We start from the raw sequence: 14,556 nt of genomic DNA, 5'->3' as shown, positions 1-14,556 counted from the left end.
GAGGGGGGAGGGGGAGGGAGGGAGGGAGGGAGAGGGGGAGGAGGAGGGGGAGAGGAGGGGAGAGGGGAAGGGGGAGGGAGGTGGGAGGGGGAGTGGGAGGAGGAGGGGAGGGAAGGGGGAGAAGGGGCGGGGGAGGGGAGAGAGGGGGGAAGGGGGAGAAGGGGCGGGGGAGGGGGAGGGGGCGAGGGGGCAAGAGGGGGAAGGCGGAGAGAGGGGGAAGGCGGAGAGAGGGGGAAGGCGGAGAGAGGGGGAAGGCGGAGAGAGGGGGAAGGGGGGAGAGAGGGGGGAGGGGGAGAGAGGGGGAAGGGGGGAGAGAGGGGGAAGGGGGGAGAGAGGGGGAAGGGGGGAGAGAGGGGGAAGGGGGGAGAGAGGGGGATGGGGGAGAGGGGGGATGGGGGAGAGAGGGGGTGGGGGGAGAGAGGGGGGGTGGGGGAGAGAGGGGGTGGGGGAGGGAGGGGGTGTGGGAGGGAGGGGGAAGGGTGAGAGAGGGGGAGGGGGAGAGATGGGGAAGGGGGAGAGAGGGGGAAGGGGGGAGAGGGGGGAAGGGGGAGAGAGGGGGAAGGGGGGAGAGAGGGGGAAGGGGGGAGAGAGGGGGAAGGGGGGAGAGAGGGGGAAGGGGGGAGAGAGGGGAAGGGGGGAGATAGGGGGAAGGGGGGAGATAGGGGGAAGGGGGAGAGAGGGGGAAGGGGGGAGATAGGGGGAAGGGGGGAGATAGGGGGAAGGGGGGAGATAGGGGGAAGGGGGGAGATAGGGGGAAGGGGGGGAGAGGGGGAAGGTGGGAGAGAGGGGGAAGGGGGGATAGAGGGGGAGGGGCGAGAGAGGTGGAGGGGTAGGGGTGGCAGAGAGGGGAGGGGAGGGAGAGGGGAGTGGGTGGGGCGAGGGGGAGAGAGGGAGGGCGAGGGCGAGAGAGGGCGAGGGCGAGAGAGGGAGGGCGAGGGGGAGAGAGGGAGGGCGAGGGGGAGAGAGGGAGGGCGAGGGGGAGAGAGGGAGGGCGAGGGGGAGAGAGGGAGGGCGAGGGGGAGAGAGGGAGGGCGAGGGGGAGAGAGGGAGGGCGAGGGGGAGAGAGGGAGGGCGAGGGGGAGAGAGGGAGGGCGAGGGGGAGAGAGGGAGGGCGAGGGGGAGAGAGGGAGGGCGAGGGGGAGAGAGGGAGGGCGAGGGGGAGAGAGGGAGGGCGAGGGGGAGAGAGGGAGGGCGAGGGGGAGAGAGGGAGGGCGAGGGGGAGAGAGGGAGGGCGAGGGGGAGAGAGGGAGGGCGAGGGGGAGAGAGGGAGGGCGAGGGGAAGAGAGGGGAGAGAGGGAGGGCGAGGGGAAGAGAGGGGAAGAGAGGGGAGAGAGGGAGGGCGAGGGGAAGAGAGGGGAGAGAGGGAGGGCGAAGGGAAGAGAGGGGAGAGAGGGAGGGCGAAGGGAAGAGAGGGGAGAGAGGGAGGGCGAGGGGAAGAGAGGGGAGAGAGGGAGGGCGAGGGGGAGAGAGGGAGGGCGAGGGCGAGAGAGGGAGGGCGAGGGCGAGAGAGGGAGGGCGAGTGAGGGGGAGAGAGGGAGGGCGAGGGGGAGGGCGAGAGAGGGGGAGAGAGAGAGGGCGAGAGAGGGGGAGAGAGAGAGGGCGAGGGGGGGGGAGATACAGGGGGAGGGGGAGAGAGAGACAGGGGGAGGGGGAGGGGGAGAGAGAGACAGGGGGAGGGGGAGGGCGGGGGAGGGCGAGAGAGGGGGAGAGATAGACAGGGGGAGGGGGACGGCGAGATAGGGTGAGAGAGACAGGGGGAGGGGGAGGGCGAGAGAGGGGGAGAGCGAGAGAAGGGGCGAGAGAGGGGGGAGAGAGGGCGAGAGAGGGGGCGAGAGAGGGCGAGAGAGGGGGCGAGAGAGGGGGCGAGAGAGGGGGCGAGAGAGGGGGCGAGATGGGTAGAGACAGGGGGAGAGAGAGGGGGAGAGAGGGGGGATAGAGGGGGGGAGAGGGGGGGAGAGAGAGGGGGGGAGAGAGGGGGGGGAGAGAGAGGGGGAGAGAGAGGGGGAGAGAGAGGGGGAGAGAGAGGGGGAGAGAGAGGGGGAGAGAGAGGGGGAGAGAGAGGGGGAGAGAGGGGAGGAGAGGGGGGAGAGAGGGGGGGAGAGAGGGGGGTGGAGAGAGGGGGGAGGAAGGGAGAGGGGGGTGGAGAGAGGGGGGAGGAAGGGAGAGGGGGGAGGGAGAGAGAGGGTGGAGGGAGAGAGAGGGTGGAGGGAGAGAGAGGGGGGAGACCAAATGCTGTTCATTGAGATGTGCCTGCATCAAGATTACAGCAAAGAATTTTGAAGATTCACGGGTCATTCCATATCAAATCACACAGGTCATGTCACCCATCACCTCAGATTTTCATGAAACTCTGCACATTTGTTTATGCTTATAACAAGAACTTTTACAAAACTTTTTGCTCTCAGACTAAATTTTGTATATATATATATATATATATATATATATATATATATATATATATATATATATATATATATCTAAAAAGAAAGATGATGAGACTTACCAAACAAAAGCGCTGGCAGGTCGATAGACACACAAACAAACACAAATATACACACAAAATTCAAGCTTTCGAAACAAACTGTTGCCTCATCAGGAAAGAGGGGAAGGAGAGGGAAAGACGAAAGGATGTGGGTTTTAAGGGAGAGGATAAGGAGTCATTCCAATCCCGGGAGCGGAAAGACTTACCTTAGGGGGAAAAAAGGACAGGTATACACTCGCACACACACCCATATCCATCCACACATGGATATGGGTGTGTGTGCGAGTGTATACCTGTCCTTTTTTCCCCCTAAGGTAAGTCTTTCCGCTCCCGGGATTGGAATGACTCCTTATCCTCTCCCTTAAAACCCACATCCTTTCGTCTTTCCCTCTCCTTCCCCTCTTTCCTGATGAGGCAACAGTTTGTTGCGAAAGCTTGAATTTTGTGTGTATATTTGTGTTTGTTTGTGTGTCTATCGACCTGCCAGCGCTTTTGTATGGTAAGTCTCATCATCTTTCTTTTTAGATATATTTTTCCACGTGGAATGTTTCCCTCTGTTATATATATATATATATATATATATATATATATATATATATATATATATATATATATATATTAAATTTTAAATGTAGTGATATTCTGATAACTGGGCTATGCAATAGTGTCAATGCAAAATGGTACTTATCTACGTGAATGCCCATAACTCAGGTGCTATGAAGCTCTTGATTTGGGAATCTTTTAGTAATTTAAGAGAAGCACATACTTAACAGACGTGTAATTATTTAAGCAGTAAAGTTACAAAGAACAATACAAAAAAAATTAACATGGCACTTTCCATTTTCGGGAAAAAGTACAGACACATCAAAAAATACTTGTATCACATTTCTCCAACCTGGCGGGAACTTATAACTGGTGTTAAGTAATTCCCAAGACAGTACACGTTGTAATAAAATAAAATTATTAATGGGTTTTCAGTGAATGGATACACAAATAAATCTGAATTCACAATACTTTGCAAAATTTCTCCACATACTTCATGTAATTTGATGGTGGAAAACGGAAACTTTTTACAAATGTAAATGTCATACCAGAAGTTTATCATTTGGATGGCACTACTTCACACAGACATAATAGTAATAATAATAATAATAATAATAATAATAATAATAACAGAAAGTATCTTACTTTCAAAACAGTGTAGTCTTATTTCCACAGATGTCACAGAAGGGATGAATCTTCATGGTAAAAAAAATTAATAACTATTCTTGACTTATGGGAATATAGAACATCAACTTAAGCTGTTGTGGTCCAAAGAAAGATTTTTAAATACGTAAAACACTTTCTGATAGCTGATACAAGATTTATTTTTATCGAGAGTCTGATATTACTTAAAAGAAGTGGAAGTGCCCCGAGTTTTGACAGATATTGCATGTTCATTTAACATATACCACATCATCATTCGGAAGATCATTAAAATCAGATTATGTTAACTGACAACCTATAGTAAGGTTGCCTCACGAAGGTACAGAGCCAAAAGTTATAAAGTTAATTGAAACATTTTCATTACACAGGTTAACTTTATTTATAATGTCAAATTAGCATCTTTAAACAACAATTATTCTAGCCACACTTATGCTAATTTAAAATGAACATTTTCAGCAGTCATGATGTCTGCAACTATCAATGAAACTTCTTAAGAACATCTCTATTTTTAATACACTGTGACAAATTATATACTGTTAACTTCATATCTTTTTCATAAAAGTAATACATTCTGCCTAATGTGTTGATTTACGTACACCAACAGCACGTAAAATGTTTTCCAAAGGCACCAAACAAGAGTCTTCCTTCTCAGGCCAAAAGAATGACGCTGCTGGTCCGGGTGGGTGGAGAAAAAGTAGTTCAACATCTCCTCCTCCATCACAGACATTTCTGACAAAGGCGGAGTACCACATGTCATCATATACAGCTGCTCAAAAGAATTTTGTTGAGGACAAGTGCATGTCCATTGTGGGGCATTTTCATTGAATGAAAAAAAATCAAGGGGGACTTTTCTGAGGAAGTTACTCTTCTAATGTCTAAATGGTGAAAATTCCTGGTACCAGGTATTGTGCGGGTTATCAAATCTCTCTTCTCATGGTTCTTGCACAGGAAATCTACACTGACTTTCTCTAAGAAGTGAAGAAAAAAAAATTAGTTTTGCAGAAATCATAAACACCAGATGCAGTTGTTATTTGTGCATCATCCGCTTGCTGAAGACTAGCTCTTCTCAATACACATTTTATAGTTCCTCCCAAACCATCGTACACAGATTTGCTGTGGCTAGTAGCAAAAACAGAATGCTCAGCATCAAAAGAAAAATAGTTTTTGTGCTCATACAAGTTTTTAAAGCTTTTTCTATTCATGTAGTGAGTAGCACATCCGTCAGTGAAATCATGCACTTTCTTCATTCGTGGGTAATGCTCTGCCAGCCGCTTAACTATTTTCTGGACAGCATTTACTGTGTCTAGTAAAATGACATATGGCCAGGAGACTTACTGTGCTGACCATATGCCACTCCCCATCCACATCCAGTGACGCCCATGGGCTGAGGACAACATGGCGGCCGGTCACTATCGTTGGGCCTTCGTGGCTTGTTCAGGCGGAGTTTAGATTTATTTACAAATCGTACATTATGTCACACATCATTTATAAAGCAGTTGTTCACTATTACCAATTTACTTTCTTCATTTACCACATAAGCACACACACACACGGGATGGATTGTACAGCTGCTTCTTGTCCAGTGGTGATTCTGAATTTCATTCTGAATTACAAAACCGTAGTTTTCTGCAAAGTCCATTAACATTTTTTCCAGGGTTTGATTTTCTTTAAATTTCTTCAATGATTTTGACTGACACTTAGATATAAATGAGTGTGGTTTAAGTGCCTGTCATTTGTTACCAACAAGTCATGTATTCACCAACAGTTGCAGACTGCTTTACCAATTCTGCCTGATGATCTGTGTTTATCCACTGTCTGAATTCAATTTCATCATCAGCATCTTTGTAAGCTAATTTCTGTTTTAATAATTCTGACAGTTTGTCACCACTGGGACAATTATGACATCGATTAAGCATGCAGTTGTGGTTGTAGTTTTCAGAGCCACATACAAGAAATTTTATAAGTTCTCTGTATGTTTGTTCAACGTGTTCCACATCCGAAATCAGTTTTACAGTTTGGTGGAATCGCCCCCCCAACCTTCTCCTACACACACACACACACACACACACACACACACACACACACACACACACACACACACTGAATGAGTGCTGGCAGCACCAGATAAAATACAGCACTTCGGTCTTAGCAAACGAAATTTAGAAAGAACAATGTTAATGTTTGGATTCTCCCATCTAAAACAAAGAGTAGAGTTCTCTTAAGTTGGAAAGGATGAGACTTTTATGCATATACACATTCTTTTGAATGCTAACTCTGCCTTTTGCTCCTGGCAACATTTGAGTATATTCATCATTTTGGCAGAAATCGGTTACAATCTCTACCACTTCATCTGCAATAGCTTCCCCCTTTTTGGTTTCGGAGTTGATAAAATATCCATTTCTGTTTTCAGTTTCCTTGCTTGTCGAAACACATACTCACTAACATTGAATTCTGAAGTATTCTCTTTTGTCCATGAGGGTGGAGCATAAGTTAAAATTTGAATTTTTTCAGGTACTTTTACACTAGCCACTTTTTTTCTTTCTCTAACAATATCATGACATCAAAATCTTTGGATTTCTTAACAATTTCATCATCACATTTTTTTCTTCTCTATGGCCGCAATCTTCAATACTACAATCTAATGCCCAACACATTTTTCTTTCCACAACATGCTTCACCTTTTCTAGATTCTTTTTGCCATATGAAGCCTTGCTCCGATTTGGAATGGAGTGGAGGTTTAAGGGAGAGCACCCCAAATCATGTAAAGTTTTATTTGCATCAATACTTTGACGTTTTAGTACTGATTCATGAAATGTCACCTCCAGGTCATCTGCATCACTTTGATTTCTATCACTATCACTGATATCAGTTCTCTGTTTACAAATCTTACAACATGTTGTGCACAGATTCTGGCCTGGTTTTACATAGATTCTTTTAGCACTTAACGTTTTAGACAAAGACAAGCAAACTGGCCTCAAAGGTTTTTTTCAATTTTTTGTATGTGTTTTTTGAAAGGATCACACCAAGTTCTTTAATGATTTTCAAAAACTTTTAAGTAATAGTATCTGTGATATCCACATAAACTAGTACTTACTTTATCTCATGGAAATCTTATAACTGGATCGCAGCAATATCAAATCTCGTTGGTCTTCACTCAGCTCTTTTTTTTATGTAGAGTTTTTACTAAGGTACAGGTTGTTAAATGACATGGTGTTTTTAGTAATTTCCTGACAGTGCACGAATTTACATTTTCCTTTGCAATTAACTGAGCACTAATTCACTTGAAACATACTTTATGCAAGTAGAATGATAGGGCCACACCACAAACATATATGACCTGTCTCTCAGAAATACAAAGAGCAACTCATGCCAAACAACTTGTGCATGCCAGTTATTCTCAACAATGAATTCCAACTATTTTTGCATTGTTTTCAAGCCTATAAAGGTTTTAAACAAACTACTGCTGTTTAAGAACACTTTTTATCACTGGGAGCAGGTGATTGGCTGAACACGCAAATAATATACAGGGTGAGTTGCCACCAAGAATAATTCCAAAAGTATGATAGGAGCTGAAACATTTGTGGGACAAATGTTGCATGGGACAGCGGGGGCCATAATATGACATTGGTTTTTTGTTGCTAGGTGGGGTCGCATCAGAGATATGAAGTTTTTTTTTTAAGGGATGCTATAGTTTGGTACTTATTTTCTGATAGTGGCTATCGAGACGAATCCAATGATGTGTGTAACAGTAAGGTCTTTGAAGAAGGCCAATGAAGGTCACAAAGGTGGCATGAACGTCCATTTACAGAAGGTGTTCGAAGTGATGACCATTGGTATCAATGCAGTGCTGCAATCTTCTTATCATGGATTGAGTGGTATTCCTTATCACATCAGCACTTATCGAAGCACATGCTCTGACAATTCTCTCTCACATATCTTCAGGTGCAGTTGGAACGTCTTTAAAAACAATGTCTTTTACGAATCCCCACAAGAAAAAAATCCAAACGCATCAAGCCTCGTGAACGAGCCAGTCACGACATCTCCTCCGCGTCCAATCCAATGATTTGGGAATTGTCTCTGCAATTCTTTTCTAGCCATCAGCGAAAAATGTGCCAGAGACCCATTGTGTTGATATCACATTCTGTTCCTTGTTCCTAAAGGTATTTCTTCCAACAACAGACCAAATGTTTCTTGCAGGAATGTGGTGTACTTCCCACCAGATTTCCTTTGATGAAATAGGAGCCTATAATTCTGTCCTCCAGAATCCCACACTATACATTCACTGACCACGGTTATTGGTGTGCAACTTGCCGCAGTCAACATGGATTTTCAGTTGCCCAATAATGCATGTTATGCACATTAACATTTCCGTGGTCCATCAATGTAGTCTTGTCAGTAAATAAAATTGAATTAATAGATGTGTCATCCCTCTGAATCTGAAGTTGAGCCCATCGACAGAGTTTAATGTGACGCACACAATCCGTACCAGTTAATTCTTGGTGGAGGCTTATATGGTAAGGATGATATTTATGGCAATGCAGAACACAAACATGACTCTAGCTCATGCCAGATTGCTTTGCGATTTGACGCGAACTAACACAAGGATCTCGAACCATAGTGGCAAGAGTACCAATTTGTTTCCTCGTTAGTAACTTTCCTTTGTCAGATATGTTTCCGATGCATTAAAGATCCAACTGTTCTCAATTTATCATACACATATTTAAATATACGATGTGTAGGGTGAGTACGTTGAGAATATCTGTGAATGTATAAGTCTCTAGTTCTCACTGAATTTCATTGGCATTCTCTGTAAATGAGAGGCATATCGACTTGTTCTTTGAAGTAATACATCATTCACATTTGCCTGATTCAACAATACTAGTCTTACCACTCTATTAGTGTTGTACTGGGAAACAGTCAATGGCATGTTTGATGGATACGCCGTATTCGGCAAATATTTACTATTTGCACGATATATAAGAGAGAATTGTCAGAACATGTGTTTCGATAAGGAATACCACTCAATCCATGATAAGAAGATTCCAGCACTGCACTGATACCAATGGTCATCACTTCAAACACCTTCTGTAAATGGACGTTCATGCCACCTTTGTAACCTTCATTGGCCTTCAAAGACCTTACTGTTACACATCATTGGATTCGTCTCGATAGCCACTATCAGAAAATAAGTACCAAACTATAGCATCCCATTTAAAAAAAATACAGTTGACCTTCATACCTCTGATGCGATCCCACTTAGCAACAAAACATCAACATCATATTATGGCCCCCGATGTCCCATGCAATATTTGTCCCACAAACTTTTCAGCTACTATCATACTTTCGGAGTTATTCTAGGTGGCAATAGTTAGTGACTCACCCTGTATATTATATTCTTTAAAAAATTACTGAATTAGTGACAGGAAAGCAAATAAATTTTCACACTTACAGTTAATTTGCCTGCTTAGAATGAGTTATACTTAACCGTGCTAATTTGATACCTTTGTACCTGTAGCAGTGAGACAATGAGTGGATGAACTTACTTAAAATAACCCTTTTCCTTCACAAAAAGTGTTTTGATTTCTGATGTGTGTGTCAATTAGCAAAAGACCCATTAACTTTTTTTAATTTTATTATGAAGCTTACAATCTAGGGGATTATTTATGACCAAAATCAGCTTCCTACCAGGTTGGAGAAATGCAATATAAGCCTTTCTCCATATCCTCACAATTTTTCTGAAATCGAAAATTGACATACCTTAATATTTTTTAAACATTTTCTTCGTAACTTTACTACTTCACTATCTTAACTATATGCCTTACTTAACTTCTGAAAAAAATTCCAAATCAAAAGCTTCATAAACACCTGAGTTATGGGCGCAGAAGTTCCTATGTTATAAGTATAAGCAAATATACAAAGTTTTGAGAAAATCTGAGATACAGGGTTATAAATCCTTGAATTATTATATGTTCTGAAGTGAAATGACCCTCACGTAAATTGAATTTGTCAGAAAAGTTAAACTGGTTATGAGGATGTTCAGTTTACAATAACCAACACCAGTAGAAATATTACTGAATTTATCTCTCTGTAACTCCAGCACTTTCATATATAGGTATTTATTGAAGATGGTAAAATCAAGGCACTGACCTTGAGTTTCAACTAACACACAAAAGATGCATACTGATTATTGGCCGAATTAAAGACAGCTCTATGGCAGATAGGAGCATTTCACCTGCAATGACAAATAAAACTGCTCTATTTGGCACATAATCCTATTGTTGCCAGAGAAATTTGCCAGCTGGGTGAAAGTTGGGCATTTGATGTAATCAAATATCAGAGCCACACAGATTTAAAGTTACACAGTCAAAACGCTACAGGAACTTAACTTTCCATGTGTACTCATGACAATGATCTACTACAGCTATCTCATGAAAAATCACCATGACCAGGGAAACTTACACTGCCACCACCAACAATCAGTGGATGATAGGGGACAGTGAATAAACTTGTTGTAGCTGGGATTCACAGTCATAAAAATCTTTTTGAGGGACATCATCTTCACACCAGTGACTGTTATAAGTTTTTATTACACTATTGTAATTTCGGCCTCAGGCCACTATCAAGTGCTGATATTATGGCTTTAAGCCATGTCAACGTAATGTAAGCTGACACATTTGTATATCTACATCTACATTCATACTCCGCAAGCCACCCAACGGTGTGTGGCGGAGGGCACTTTACGTGCCACTGTCATTACCTCCCTTTCCTGTTCCAGTCGCGTATGGTTCGCGGGAAGAACGACTGTCTGAAAGCCTCCGTCGTCAATACTGTTAAATACATTCATGACGTTGTTACACAGTGCGAGCACACGTATCCAAATATCATAAAACAAAAGCACTAGACAATGGCCTAAGGCCAAAACTGCAACAGTGTAATTAAATCTTGTAACAGTCACTGGCGTGAAGATGATGTCCTTCAAAATAGCGGGACAGTGACCGGCAACTAGATGACTGAAAGAAATAGCAGATATGTAAGAGTACTTCATCCACTAAACCAACACCGGAGGAAACAACATATGAACAGTTACAGCACCTACAACATTTATTCATTACATGAAAGAAATCTTTTTGCAAAAACGCATATCTGCAAACTGCACATCATTAGCAAGGATCACATAGGTCTATTTCACCTTAAGCAACTGTACAGTGTACAGCAGGGAGTACTTCACCCGAATGTGAGGGACAGTCCTATTCTATTTCCAACTGTATATGCCACAGTATGTATCCTGATCTCACTTATCTCATTCTCAAGATTCATATGTGAAATTATATGATGGCAACAGTACAATTGTTTTAGTCTTTTCTGATACTAGTTCTTTAAATTCATCCAACAACACTATGTGAGAACATCATCACTTTTCTTCGAAATTTTCGCATTTCAGTTCCCTATACACCTCTACTAAATTTGAATGGACACTACTGAATTGTCACAATCTGTGCCATATATCTCAAGATTCATTTAATGTAGCCTACACTGCCATCCCACTTCGTAAGAATTCCCAACACAGGGGCAGTATTCTTGACTCTGATACACTAGTGTAGTGCATGCAATGTTTTGTTTATTTCTTGCATAACCCTTGCAAGCAATCAAAGTCTTCTACTGACTTTTCCTGCTACTGATTTCCTGCTGTCATCCACTGTCATAATTCTGTAGTATTATCTCACATTTTTCAACAAGTTTACTACTGATCTTGTAACTGAATCCTACTCATACAAAGCTCTTAGGTTTCCAGCCAAATGAGTTCACTGAAATAGCTTGACTGGAAACACGAGAGCTTCATACTAGTTCAATTCACTGAGAAAGACAGCGAGGTCAAACCCTATTGCATTCTATCTTCGGTTAGGAACATTATATTACATTTACCCACATTTAAAGACAACTATCATTCAGCATATCAAGTGAAATATTTTCTATATTATTCTTCATTTTCTTATCACCACCCAATGACAATACTTTCTTGCTGCAACAGCTTTATCAATGGACAAACAGACTGCAGATAATCATCTGCTCGATTGTTTACGTATACTGTGAACAATCAGAATTCACCAATCACTTACAACCGTGGAACTTTCAACAGTTCCCTTCCTTTACCTCTGTGAGGCAATAATAGTTATAGTCAGCAAACCAATATTACTTATGGAAAATCATTTTAATCATTCATGCAATGTATGGAATATAAAGATAATTTTATACTTACTGTTAATCAACCAAAATTATATACTCAAACTCCCCAATATGTGAGAATGAGAATCTTCAATAAGCTAATAGATAGAAACACTGGGTACAAGAAGCTAAGTCTCTTGGAAAATAAGTGCTATGATATAATGATACAGAACATTACTATGCTGTGGGAGAATTCGTGGTGCACACACTAATAATTTCAGCAAGATGTCAGTGAGCATTGGCACTATTACATAAACATGACTTTATTCTCAGAAAAATATTAACTATGGAATACTGCTCCACCTCTGCAACTATAATTTTACCTAAGAGATATATGTTGTTAATTTTTGACACATCTCCTGTACAACAATCTGATTGTTCAGACGTCTATGTTATGAGATGAATAAAGCAGTATTCTCTTTCTTCCAATACTCAAAATAGTATTCCAATTTTTGTTGAAAATTTTAAATAAATATAATTTACTAGCTCCTATTAGTCAAAACATTCTTTACATACTTGCGTACATGCTCTGCTTTCGTATTTGTTTTCAATCAACAAAATGGCACAGTGTTGAATGCCTCTAGAAATTGAGGAAGATATGATCCTGTGTTTTCCTGCATCTAAAGTTTGTAATATATCGTAAGTGGAGCAAGTGTGCCACATTTCACACAATGGCAATGAACCTAATCTAATTCTTTGAGAGAAACTTCTTTTCCTCAGGAAATATTACTATTTTGGAGCTAAGAATGTGCTCCGGCACCCTGCAGACAGACACAATAGATATTGGTTTGATACATAAAATATGGGAAAAGGCAACCACTCATCTACAGCAGATTGATGCATGGAGTACAGAAACATGTCACAGGAAAGTGGAAAAAGAGGTAGTGTTCAAAAGCTGATGTCAATGCTGTTTTTGTTTCTGTGCTCCACACATCAATCCACTATAGTTCACTTGTTGACTTTCCCTTATTTTAGATATTGCTCCATCCACGAATTTCCATTATTGTTGTAGATATTGGGTTGAAGGCCTGTGCATCCAATCTTTTACCCATTTTATAAACAGGACAGTCTTGCACTACTTCTAGTCAGACAGATTGGTTCACTACGCAATAGCTTTTCAATTTATATGAGGTAGAGAAGAGGTAATTCTGAAGTATATTCAATGTAAAATATAATGCGAATTCCATCAGGGTCTGGTGTCTTGTTTATTTTAAGCAATCTTATTTTTTAATGTTGAGAAGGTTTAATTACGTGTCACCTTTTTTTGGTTTTTTTTTGTGTGTGTGTGTGTGTGTGTGTGTGTGTGTGTGTGTGTGTGTGTCGGCCAGATGGTGGTACAGTAGAGGGACACACATGTGTGAATGTTTATTTAAATGCTTAATATCAATTCAGTTTCAGCAACAGACTGATTTGGTGGAAGGTTTAGGACCAGTCATTGACTTATATGAAGGAAAATAACTTCTTAGTTTTCTGATAGATAATTCCCCTGGATGTTGCGGAAACAGCTCTAGGCTTCACACACAAAATCATAGCTTTCTAATTTTATATATTGGTTTTCTTACTTTGTCTTCTGTATTAAAGTGTAATAATATCTTCTTTCACAGCATTCCCCAAATGGTATTCTTATTCTTTGTTTTTTTAATCATCTTATTAAGTACACATTTACTTAAAGTATAATTCGTGATGTGTTTGAGCTTTAGTCATGAAATTCCTATTTTCGCTGGGTTTGAACTGTGTGATCTGAATTTTTTAAGCAGAAATGAAAGTGATTTTTACTTCTACCAAACACAAATACTCCCTTGAATTCAAGAGAGATGTACAGACTGATTGTGTGTGCCAATGGACGAATACACATGCACAAAAAAAGTGCACAAAGAAAATGATGTCTCTTGTCAACACAACAGAGACGGTCAGTGTTTCAAGCCACCCTCATGACTTACACAGTTTGAACTTCAAAAACCTCTTTCTCAGAACTCTTCTGACTACAGGAAATCTTTGAATTCAAGAGAGATGTACAGACTGATTGTGTGTGCCAATGGACGAATACACAAGCACAAAAAAACTGCACAAAGAAAACGATGTCTCTTGTCAACACAACAGAGACGGTCAGTGTTTCAAGCCACCCTCATGACTTACACAGTTCGAACTTCAAAAACCTCTTTCTCAGTACTCTTCTGACTACAGGAAATCTTTACATACAAGAACCTATGTAAAGCTAGCAGGAGTGAACCTGCATTCTCAGTTCAATTCAGTACAGTGCACTGTGTTTCCGGTCATGAATAGGATGGTACGACTTGTGTACAATGCTGTCTGTCAACACACATCGGGGAGCTATTAAAGGGTTATAGGATGCAAATACTGTCATTTCACTGCAAGAAGGGTTATCAGTACAGTAAATTGTATGCCAAACTGGCATACACCACCACGACAAAATCTGAATATTCTACTACTATAGTGAGCCACAAAACACTGAAGCTCTGTCTCATAGTTGATGCCTGTGGACGACATCAGCTGATGTCTGGTACTTACAAATTGTGGCTTGTTTGTACCCCCAGGAAAATGTAATGGAACTACCTATTTTGGAGACAACTGAGAGGGCTACGTCAGCTGAGACAGATTCAACAGTCCCCACACGATCAACTGAT

General features: G+C 42.0%; 1 protein-coding gene across 1 annotated transcript in view; it reads right to left on the bottom strand.

Moving 5' to 3' along the window:
- Positions 1-14,556, bottom strand: part of LOC126236339 (E3 ubiquitin-protein ligase Su(dx)) — a 126,235-nt gene that overhangs the window by 98,333 nt on the left and 13,346 nt on the right. The window lies entirely within an intron of this gene.

This window comes from Schistocerca nitens, chromosome 2 (assembly GCF_023898315.1).
Source record: "Schistocerca nitens isolate TAMUIC-IGC-003100 chromosome 2, iqSchNite1.1, whole genome shotgun sequence".
Classification (NCBI taxonomy): domain Eukaryota; kingdom Metazoa; phylum Arthropoda; class Insecta; order Orthoptera; family Acrididae; genus Schistocerca; species Schistocerca nitens.
Note: the sequence above shows the minus strand (reverse complement) of the source record. Positions and strands in the feature narration are given on the sequence as shown.